This window comes from Galeopterus variegatus, unplaced genomic scaffold (genome assembly GCF_000696425.1).
Source record: "Galeopterus variegatus unplaced genomic scaffold, G_variegatus-3.0.2 Scaffold6316, whole genome shotgun sequence".
Lineage (NCBI taxonomy): Eukaryota > Metazoa > Chordata > Mammalia > Dermoptera > Cynocephalidae > Galeopterus > Galeopterus variegatus.
In genome coordinates this window covers 58,599-69,545 of record NW_007732427.1, presented here as the reverse complement: position 1 = coordinate 69,545, position 10,947 = coordinate 58,599, and the positions used below count along the sequence as shown (strand labels likewise).

At 38.4% G+C, this 10,947-nt stretch overlaps 1 pseudogene; it reads left to right on the top strand.

Annotated features, from left to right (window-relative positions):
- The first annotated feature begins 6,340 nt into the window (after nt 1-6,340).
- Nucleotides 6,341-7,452, top strand: LOC103606116 (annotated as a pseudogene).
- The last annotated feature ends 3,495 nt before the right edge of the window (nt 7,453-10,947 follow it).

Here is a 10,947-nt window from a genome sequence, read left to right as displayed (position 1 = left end):
GCAAATTACCCAACCTATCCACTATGAATGGGAATTTAAATTGTTTACAATTTTTTCAAACAATGAAGAAATAGTCTTCTTTATATGTACATCTTTGTGTGCTTTTGAAGATATTTCTGTTTAATAAATTCTCAGTATTGGCATATAGTTGTCAAAGGATATATACATACATTTAAAATATTGTAAGATAACTGCCAAATTGCTCTATGAACAGCTCAGTTGTAACAATGCAAACTTCTATTACAGTGCTTAAAAATACATCAAGAATTAATCATTTTATAATTTTTATCATTTTGATAGAAGAAAGATTCATTTTTTAACACATTATACAGTTTTCAGAAAGAAAGCACAAAGAATTTGAGTTATTTGCCCAACTACATAGGAAAAGTAACTGGCAGAGCTGAAGAGTAATCCGAGGCTGTTTAGCTCCCAAGTTTGTGCTTTCTTCCTGCTCCAGTGATTCCAAGCCAGCTGATCCATGGAAACACATTGCTGTGGATTGGATTTCCTCCCAAACTCATTGAGGCTTAATCCCCACTGACAGTGATAAGAGGGTGGGAAATCTTATTATGGTAGTTGAAAGATGGGGCCTTGAAGAGGTGCTTAAATTATGAGGACGAGGACCATACCCTAGTAAATGGATTAATTCATTGATGGTTTAGTGGTGGTCATGGGAATGGTTCTGAGGGCTTTAAAAAGAGAGCCAGTAAGGAAGATAGCTCTTTCTGCTTCTACCATTTTGCAATGTGATACTGCATCACTAAAGTCACTAACAAAGAAGGCCCTCACCTGATATGTTCTCTGGACTTTGGACTTCCCACCCTCCAAAACTGTAAGCAAGTAAATTTTGTTTTCTTATAAATTACCCAGTTTCAGGTATTCATAAGAAACAGAAATGGACTAATACACACACACACACATACACACACACAGAACTTTAAAAAACACAAATTTGCTCCACCAGAGATCCACCTGTATTTTATTTATTTATTTGTTTGTTTGTTTATCTATTTATCTATCTATCTATCTATCTATTTATTTTTAGTTTACTTCTCAAAATACATTGTACTTGACTTTCATGCCCCTTTACCCGTTCCTCCCCCCACCAATCATATCTGTTCACTTGACTTAAATAGTTCAAGGAATTTTTGTGGTTATTCTGTCTCCTTCCCCCCCTCCCACCTTTTACTTGTGTGTTTATTTTTTTATTAATTTTTAGCTCCCACAAATGAGTGAACATGTGGTATTTCTTTTTCTGTGCCTGACTTGTTTCACTTAATATAATTTTCTCTAAGTCCATCCATGTTGTTGCAAACAGTAGTATTTCATTCTTTTTTATAGCAGAGTAGTATTCCATTATGTAGAAGTACCAGAGTTTCCTTATCCACTCATCAGATGATGGACATATGGGCTGGTTCCAGCTCTTGGCTATTGTAAGTAGAGCTGCAATAAACATTGGAGTACAGGTATCCCTTTGGCATGACGATTTCCATTCCTCTGGGTATATTCCCAGCAATGGAATCGCTGGGTCATATGGTAGATATATCTGTAATTGTTTGTGGAACCTCCATACCATTTTCCATAAAGGGTGCACCATTTTACAGTCCCATCAACTGTGTATGAGAGTTCCTTTTTCTCCACAACCTCTCTAGCAATTATCATTCTCAGTCTTTTGGATGTTAGCCATCCTAGCTGGAGTGAGATGGTATCTCAGTGTGATTTTGATTTGCATTTCCCAGACGCTCAGTGATTTTGAGCATTTTTGCATGTGTCTGTTGGCCATTCATATATCTTCCTTTCAGAAATGCCTTTTCAGCTCCTTTGCCCATTTTTTTAATTGGGTTGTTTGTTTTTTTTGTTGTAAAGTTGTTTGAGTTCCTTGTATATTCTGGAAATTAATCCTTTGTCAGATGTGTATTTTGCAAATATTTTCTCCCACCCTGTTGGTTGTTTCTTTTGCTGTGCAGAAGCTTTTTAGTTTGATATAATCCCACTTGTTTATTTTACCTTTAATTGCCTGTGCTTTTGGGGTCCTATTCATGAAGTCTACCCAGTCCTACTTCCTGGAGTGTTTCACCTATGTTTTCTTTAAGGAGTTTTATTGTTTCTTGATGTATATTTAATTCTTTAATCCATTTTGAGTTGATTTTGGTATATGGTGAAACGTACAGGTCTAGTTACATTCTCCTACATATGAGTATCCAGTTTTCCTAGCACCACTTGTTGAAAAGGCAGTCTCTTCCCCAGTATGTAGATTTGCTGCCTTTGTCAAAGATCAGATAGCTGTACACATATGGATTGATTTCTGGGTTCTCTATTATATTCCATTGATCTGTGTGTCTATTTTTACGCCAGTACCATGCTGTTTTGTTTATTATAGCTTTGTAATATAGTTTAAAGTCATGTAGTGTTATGCCTCCAGCTTTATTCTTTTTGCTCAGGATTCCTTTGGCTATGTGTGGTCTTTTGTTGTCCCATGTAAATGTCTGGATAGCTTTTTCCATCTCAGAGAAAAATGTCATTGGAATTTTGATGGGGTTTGCATTGAATTTGTAGGTCACTTTGTGTAATATGGACATTTTCACAATGTTAATTCTTCCAATCAAAGAGAATGGGATGTATTTCCATCTACTTGTGTCTTCTTTAATTTCTCTCAACAGTGGTTTGTAGTTCTCTTCATAGAGATTTTTCACATACTTGGTCAGCTTTACTTCTAAGTATTTTATTTTTTTGGTGGCTGTTGTAAATGGGCTAGCTTTCTTTATTTCTTTTTCTGTATGTCGGTCTGTATGTGGGATCCGAACCCTCGGCGGGAGCGCAGCCACGCTTCCCAAGCAGCGCACTAGCGCAGTGCGCCACCGGGCCAGCCCAGAAATGCTACTGATTTTTGTGTGTTGATTTTGTATCCTGCACCTTTGCTGAAATCATTTATCAACTGTAGGAGTTCTTTTATAGAAGCTTTAGGCTGTTCAATATATAGGATCATACATCTGCAAAAAGGGACAGCTTGACTTTATCCTTTCCACATGTCAAGTCACAAAGCAAGTCTTAACAAATTCAAAAAAATTGGAATTATTCCATGTATTTTTTCTGATCACAATGGATTAAAATTAGAAATCAATAATAAACAAAACTCTGAAAACTATACAAACACATGGAAATTAAACAACATTCTACTTAATGACATGTGGGTCCAAGACCTAATTAAACAGGAAATCTAAAAATTTCTTGAAACTGATGAAAATAATGACACATCATACCAAAACCTGTGGGATATGGCAAAAGCAGTGATAAGGGGGAAATTTATTGCATTAAATGCTTACTTCAGAAGAATGGGAAGATGTTAAGTAAATAACCTAACACTTCACCTTAAAGATCTAGAAAAACAAGAACAATCCAAACGTAAAGTTAGTAGATGGAAAGACATAATTAAGATCATAGCAGAACTAAATGAAATAGAAACAAGAAAAACAATACAAAAGATCAGTGAAACAAAAAGTTGGTTTTTTGAAAAGATAAATAAAATTGACAAACCTTTAGCAAGATTAACTAGGAAAAGACCCAAATAACAAAAATTAGAAATGAAAAATGTGTTATTACAATTGACACCTCAGAAATACAAGGAATCATTAGAGACTACTATAAACATCTATATGCCAACATATTTTAAAATCTGGAGGAAATGAATAAATTTCTGGACACACACAAGCTACCAAAACTGAGCCAAGAAGTTGTAGAAAATCTGAACAGACCAATAACAATAAAAGAGATTGAAGATGTTATCAGAAAGCTCCCAACAAAGAAAAGCCCAGGACCCTACAGGTTCACTGCAGAGTTCTACCAAATCTTCAAAGAAGAACTGATACCAGTTCTCTACAAAATATTCCAAAAGATTAAAACAGAGGCCATTCTCCCAAACTCATTCTATGGGGCAAACATCACCCTGATACCAAAACCAGACAAAGATTTATCAAAAATAGAAAACTACAGGCCAATATCCTTGATGAATATAAATGCAAAAATCCTCAATAAAATACTAGCTAACAGAATACAGCAACACATACAGAAAATTATATACCATAATCAAGTGAGATCCATCCCAGGGATGCAAGGTTGGTTCAACATACACAAATCAATAAATGTGATACACCACGTTAATAAAAGCAAAGACAAAAAGCACATGATCATCTCTATTGATGCTGAAAAAGCATCTGTATTTTTTAAGTTCCCTCTTGACTCAGATGATCAGCTGTATCTCTAATTAGATATTGTAAAGGGTTGTGACTTACCATACTAAGTGGAATGGACTGACACACCAGAAAATTAACCTGTATTTGTCTTTTCTGTTGGTTTTCTTCACTGTGCCTTATTCACGGAGTGCAGGAGGAGGTGACCATTGTGTCTCATTAGCAAGGAATGGAAGATAAACTTTCTCCTTCTAGTGGGGTGGAAGGGCTAGTCTTTTCTATTTCTGAGGTTCTACTTCTTCCTAATGGGAGAGTAGGAATGGACTTATTTTACCATAAAGTGAACCCATCAGCAATGAACCATTCTGGCCCCAGCTGGAAGCTGAATGTGTATGGGGCTGCAATGCCAGCCACATGTGTGTGAGCAGAGGCCGACATGAGGAACAGCACTGAGTCTGCAGGAGCCACCAGTACAGACACCACCCCAGACCTCCCACCTCACCACCTGCCAGAGAAGCAAGGCCCAAGCCCTCTGAGTTGCTGAACAACCTGGAGATAAAAGTAATACTATACTTTCCGGCATCTGGTGGTTGGCAGGTGGACCCAGTTCTAACTTGATTTAGGAAATGAAGAAATGTGACATTATTCACATCTCTAGGTCATAGAGCAGCTTACAGTGGCTACTTATACAACAATAAACTCATATTTTTCCTATGCCTTGGTTTATAGTAAAAATAAATTTTACTTTTCTGCTTTATTGCATTTTTTCTCAAAGGAAAAGTAATTCCGAGGGTCCCTCTAGTACTTTACAGGAACAGAGGAGTGATGGCGTCTGTGATTTTGTTTGCAGTTATGCTCTTACAGTCTCTCTCTCTCTTTTTCTATTTTGCATATTCTTTTCTAAAATTTTGACCAACCAAATACTTTATTTAAGATATTAGGTTATATATAATTCAATGTTTTTGTATCCTCACATACAGGTTAATCCCCTAATATGAGGGGGTCTTCAAAGAGTTCATGGAAAGACTCATACTATCTTTTAACTCGATTTTTCCACAAACTATTTGAAGTACCCTCCTACATATATATATATATATATATATTCCCCAGCTTTACTGAGGTATAATTGAGAAATAAAAGTTTGCCAAATATTTTGATGTATGTTTACACTATGAAGTGATCACCACAATCCAGCTAATGCAGTCTCTTGAATATAGAGAAAAAATACAAAAGTACCATCTCCCCAAATCTCTGCAGAGGTAGTTCTTGGAAAGAAGATAAGTTGCAGATCACTTTTCATCTTTGTGAGCTGTGCTGTAAGATCCTCCCACATCCAGCTTGTTTTCAGATGGCATTGACTAGAAGGTAGCTGGACAACTTCTGCTTCAGGACTCAAGTGGAGTGAGCAGGAGAAAGTCAGCATGACACAGGAGCCTGCCTGAGCACTCCTGGACAGAGCCTGCTTCTACAGACTAGGCAGGTGCTTGGTAATGGATTAATTTATACACAGTGTTCAGGCAACCAGGGAGGCAAAGAATGTCAATGCAAAAAGTAGACCCAAGTGCCAACCAAGAGGCACACCCCTTCAGTAGGCTCAGTTTCGAGTCTGGAGGTGGAATTGCATAAGGCTTCAGTGACTGTTTATTCACAGAACTCTGTGCATCTATGGCATGTACTGGCCAGAGACCCTCCATTTCTTACGTTTACACTCACTGGAACAACCCAGACAATTATGGATTGTGCTTACATTGGGGGGAAACATTATATTTTTTAAATTAGAAACAAATTTAGAGATCCTCTCATTTTCACTCCCTTTTTTTAGAAATGAGAATAGTGAAGCCCAAGAGATAAACCAACTTTCCCAAATGCAACATCACTAGTCATAACAAATGCCCACATATTTTGATAAGAGTAAAATCCATTTTATTCACAGTCTCAAAAATGTATTACCATGGAATAAGATTGTCCAGCAATGCTTCTTGATCTTTAACATGCATAGGAATACCTGAAGGATCTGGTTACAAAGCAGACTGATTCAGTAGATCCAGGCAGGGCCCAGGATTCTGCATTTCTAACTAGCTCCCAGGTGGTGCTCCAACTGCTGGCCTACACTTTTGAATATCGAACATTTATAGGCAACGCCCTGGCCTAGTATGTGTGAACATGAACCTCCAGCAGAAAAGTATGCAGAGCTTTCCACTGGTGCATTAATTATTTCCTGGTATGATGAGGAGTTCCCATCAGAGAATTCTTTTGCTATGCCTAAGGCAAAGAGAATTTCTTATGAGTGCTTCTTTCAGAAATAAAGTAAAACAAAGAAGACAGATCATTTAAATTTTGTCTTCTACTTGTATAAATGTACAAATTTTATGCCTGCACGTCCTTGGCAGAGGAACCTTATAAAAAGGTTCACATCTGTGTCTCCTACTCGGTCTGAGCATGCTTTGCTTCCTCTTAAGTAATAATAACATTGCAAAATTGCAACTAGGCAACCAGCAAAACGTTCCCAGGGAATACAACTACTAGCTTTCACTCATAACAAGTTCCCTTTCCTAACCCATATCATTCCTTCCTGCATTCACTCATTCATGGGTTTCTCTACCTCGGCACTACTGACATTTTGATATCAGTCTATCTTTCTTGTGAGCGGCTGTCCTGTGCACAGCATGAAGTTCAGCAGCATCTCTGGGCTCCACGCACAAGATGCTAGTAGCATTCCAGCGCCGGAATTTCTTGTGACAACCATAAATGTCTCCAAATATTTTCACATGTTCCCTAGGAGGCAAAAGTGCCCCCAGTTGAGAACTACTGCTTTGCTCTTTCTCGACTCCATCTTCACAGTAGCAGCAGCAGGGGCCACGGTTCGGTCGCTGATGTGAAGCCCTTTGTCCATGCCCAGGAGCTACACACCTTTGAGATGACCAGCCAGGAGATGGTTGCCCAGATCAAGGCTCATGTAGCTTCACTGGAGGGTGTGGCCCTGGAAGATCAAGTCATGCTCCTGGCAGGCATGCTCTGGAGGATGAGGCTACCCCAGGCTAGTGTGGGGTGGAGGTCCTGACCCCTCTGGAAGTAGCCAGCCGCATGCTTGGAAGTAAAGTTCATTGTTCCTCAGCCTGTGCTGGAAAAGTGAGAGGTCAGACTTTCAAGGTGGCCAAACAGGAGGGGGAGGGGGAGGGGGGAGGAGGAGTACAATCAGCACTTTGTCAATGTTGTGTCCACCTTTGGCAAGAACAAGGGACCCAATACCAACTCAAGTCCTTAGTAATCTTGGTTCTCTCTTATAAAGCCACTTAGTCCAGTCAAAAAAAAAAGAGAGAGAAAGAGAGGGAGAATCACTACTTTAAAAATAATTTATACTATGTTGGAAAGGACAACTAGCTAGGCTAAAACATAGAATTATATAGTTTAGATCTGAAAGCGATTTTAGAGCTCTACTGCATTTTGGGGTCCCACACTAAAGTTAGGTAGGAAAGACCTGAATTGTACTTCTGGGTACAATTCTTTCTGTTCAAATGGTGAATTTATTGCTCCATTTTTAAATGGCACAAAGTTTAGTTAAACAAAAATTCCAGATTCCATGTTTATTTTGAGTCTTTTCTGATGTTGTGAGGAATGGGAGAAAATCAATACTGTTCTCAGTTGTCCTAAGTGCAAGCTTAGAAGTGAAACCAGAGCTGCATGTAGCCTCCAGCAGGTCCCCAGATCAGGGAACATCAGCTAGGGTGTGAGATGTCTTCTGTCTTCTGTAAAGTGCGAATGTTCAAATATCACTTGAAGATAAGTTCCCCACCCCTACTCTCAGCTTCTAAGCCATGTAGCAAGCTAAATTCTGAAAGCAGCTCTTGTCTGCATTGTTGCTTACAATATGCTCTGCATGATTTTGAGAGAGTCTTTCTCATTGCAGAATTAGTAGAAAGTATTTTTATTAATATTTGATTGACTACTCTCAGCTTCTAAGCCATGTAGCAAGCTAAATTCTGAAAGCAGCTCTTGTCTGCATTGTTACTTACAATATGCTCTGCATGATTTTGAGAGAGTCTTTCTCATTGCAGAATTAGTAGAAAGTATTTTTATTAATATTTGATTGACAAAAGGAAGAGAGGCAGAGAGACAAAGCAATTCATCAGGCACTTTGCCTAAATAATGAGCAAAAACAATCTACTAAAGTAACCACTTGTTCTAAGATTTAACTCACTATAAGAAAACTCTGAAATAAAACATATATTAGGTACTTAAAAACTCATTTCTTGTTCGTCAATTTTCTAATGTTTTAAGATGTGATGGCCTAGAAGCGTATCATATAGACATGAGTTATAGTAGCTGATATTAATAGCTTGAGGCCCTGACACAGGGCCAAAGTGAAGGGACCCTCTCTTTTACTGAAAGAGGAAAAACTGTTCTCTCTCAGCTCTAAGCTGGGATGATATCCGTCGCCTTTCAATAGACATAGTCTACCACTTTGTAGCAGCCACCACCACCTCCATTGACAGGTGTGGTAGATACTAATCTAAGCACCTCCACATAATTTATCTTATTTGATTTTTAAAACAACTCATTACATGTGGGCATTAATGGGGAATCTAGGGAAAAGCATTAGGTCAATAATGCCAAGACTTTTTTACAGTTCTTTGTGCTCCAAAAAAACAAAAATGAGTATTTGAATGAATTTGAAGTGTCCAGATTGACTAGAAATTTATTACTGACTTCCTTTCTTGATTACTTTATGCAATAGACATGTTCCCAGAATTTGGAAGCAAATTGCAATTTTGTAAGTTGACTCACTTTTGAAATGTTTTAGTGTGTCTCAGTCATATTTAAGACTCATGAAGTAAATTTGCCTGTGATTAAAAAAACACCCTTTGAGGGCCGGCCCGGTGGCGCACTGGATAGTGCGCCGCTTGGGAAGCGCAGCGGCGCTCCCGTCCGAGGGTTCGGATCCCACATACAGACCGGCTCCCGCTCACTGTCTGAGCGAGGCGCGGGAGCAACGCCAAGGCTTGCGATCCCATTGCCGGTCCCCAGTCCGGTACGGGGGCAACACTGAGGGTTGCGATCCATTGCCGGACACGGAAAAAAGACAAAAGACAAAAAAAAAAACACCCTTTGATAAAATGGCTGGCCACCCTTCATCTGATTTTTAATTCTAAATGTTTGCTTCATAGGTTTTCTCAAACATGGGCATATATCATGTTCTCTCAAGTCATCAATGAAATCTAAGCCAACTGACTATATTTTGATAGCAATGTAGTAAACTTAGATACTTGGTGTGGGAATCAAATATTAACACCAATATTCAGACCAATCAAATAAAATGTGTAGCGTGTTGTCTTGAACAATGTATATGTTTTAATTAGTTTTCTATTGCTACTGTAACAAATTACCATAAACTTGGTGACTTAAAACAACACAAATGTATTATATTACAGTTCTGGAAGCCAGAGATCCATAATCATTTTCACTGGGCTAAATTCAAGGTGTGGGTTCCTTCTGCAGAACAGAGAGAGTCTATTTCCTTGCCTTTGTCAGCTGCTAGAGGCCACCCGCTTTCCTTGGCTCATCACCCCTTCCTCATGTAATCCCAACCTCTTGCTTCCCTCTACTATTACTCTGATCTCCTGTCTCCTTCTTATAAGGACTCTTGTGATTGCATCAGTCTACTGCAGTAATCCAGGAAAATCCCATCTCAAGATCCTTGGGCAAAATCTCTTTTACCATGTAATGTAGCATATTCACAAGTTGTGAGGATTAAGACTTGTACCTCTTTGAGGAGCCATTATTCATCCTATCACAATGCTGAAACAACCAAACTAAATTTAATAGGCTGTCCAGTTAGCTAATTGGTTAGAGTGCAATGTTATAACACCAAAGACAAGGGTTCAGATCCCCTTACCAGCTAGCTACTAAATCAATCAATAAATAAACTTAGTAAAGAATTTGTAGAGAGCCAACTAATTACCTTAATCAATTTAAGGAAATAAAACATTGATCTGGAAAAATCTCAATGGCTGATAAATTTTAATCCAAGGTACCAATACAAATCTGAGACTTTCTGTTGTTATATTAAACCCAGCAGCAAAACTGAAAATAATCCTGAAAAGATAATTGAAATGCCCTTTAACTGTAACTTGATCCCTGGAAATCAAAGGAAAACTAAAAACTTATTTAGAAAACACAGAAGTCTGCTCTGTTTATCAAAGACACTGATAAGGAACAGTACCATAAAACATTGGCTTTGGGTTATTATCTGGAAAGTTTGATTAGCTTGGCTAGAACCATTATTTCTACCCAGATCCCCTTCATGACCAATGCTATTCATTTATGAAAAGCTGGCTTGGCACTGGAGCATGGCATGGGTATCTTCTCCATAAGCACTCTGCTCTGGACACCCTGAATGAGTTTGCTTAGATGCTTTGCTTGCTAAGTGCACGTTAAAGAATACAGCTCTACTTATCTCCCAGTGGATGTAAAAATCATTATAATTTTTAAAGAACATTGCAATACTAGTTCATTCAACAAATATATAAATAGTTCCTAGTAAGATAGGCATTGTATACTTTGTGGGGGATATAAAGATGGATTTTTAATCAGCACTTGTGGGGTTTTTTTCCCTCTTGAATCTGAGCAGGTTTGTGATTGTTCTAACCAACAGAGTTCAGTAGAACTGATGAAAAGTGACCGTCCAAAGCCAGGTCAGAAAAGGCCAGGGAGCTGGAAAGACCATGAATGAACATTCACTCTCAGAGGCCCAAGCTGTCAT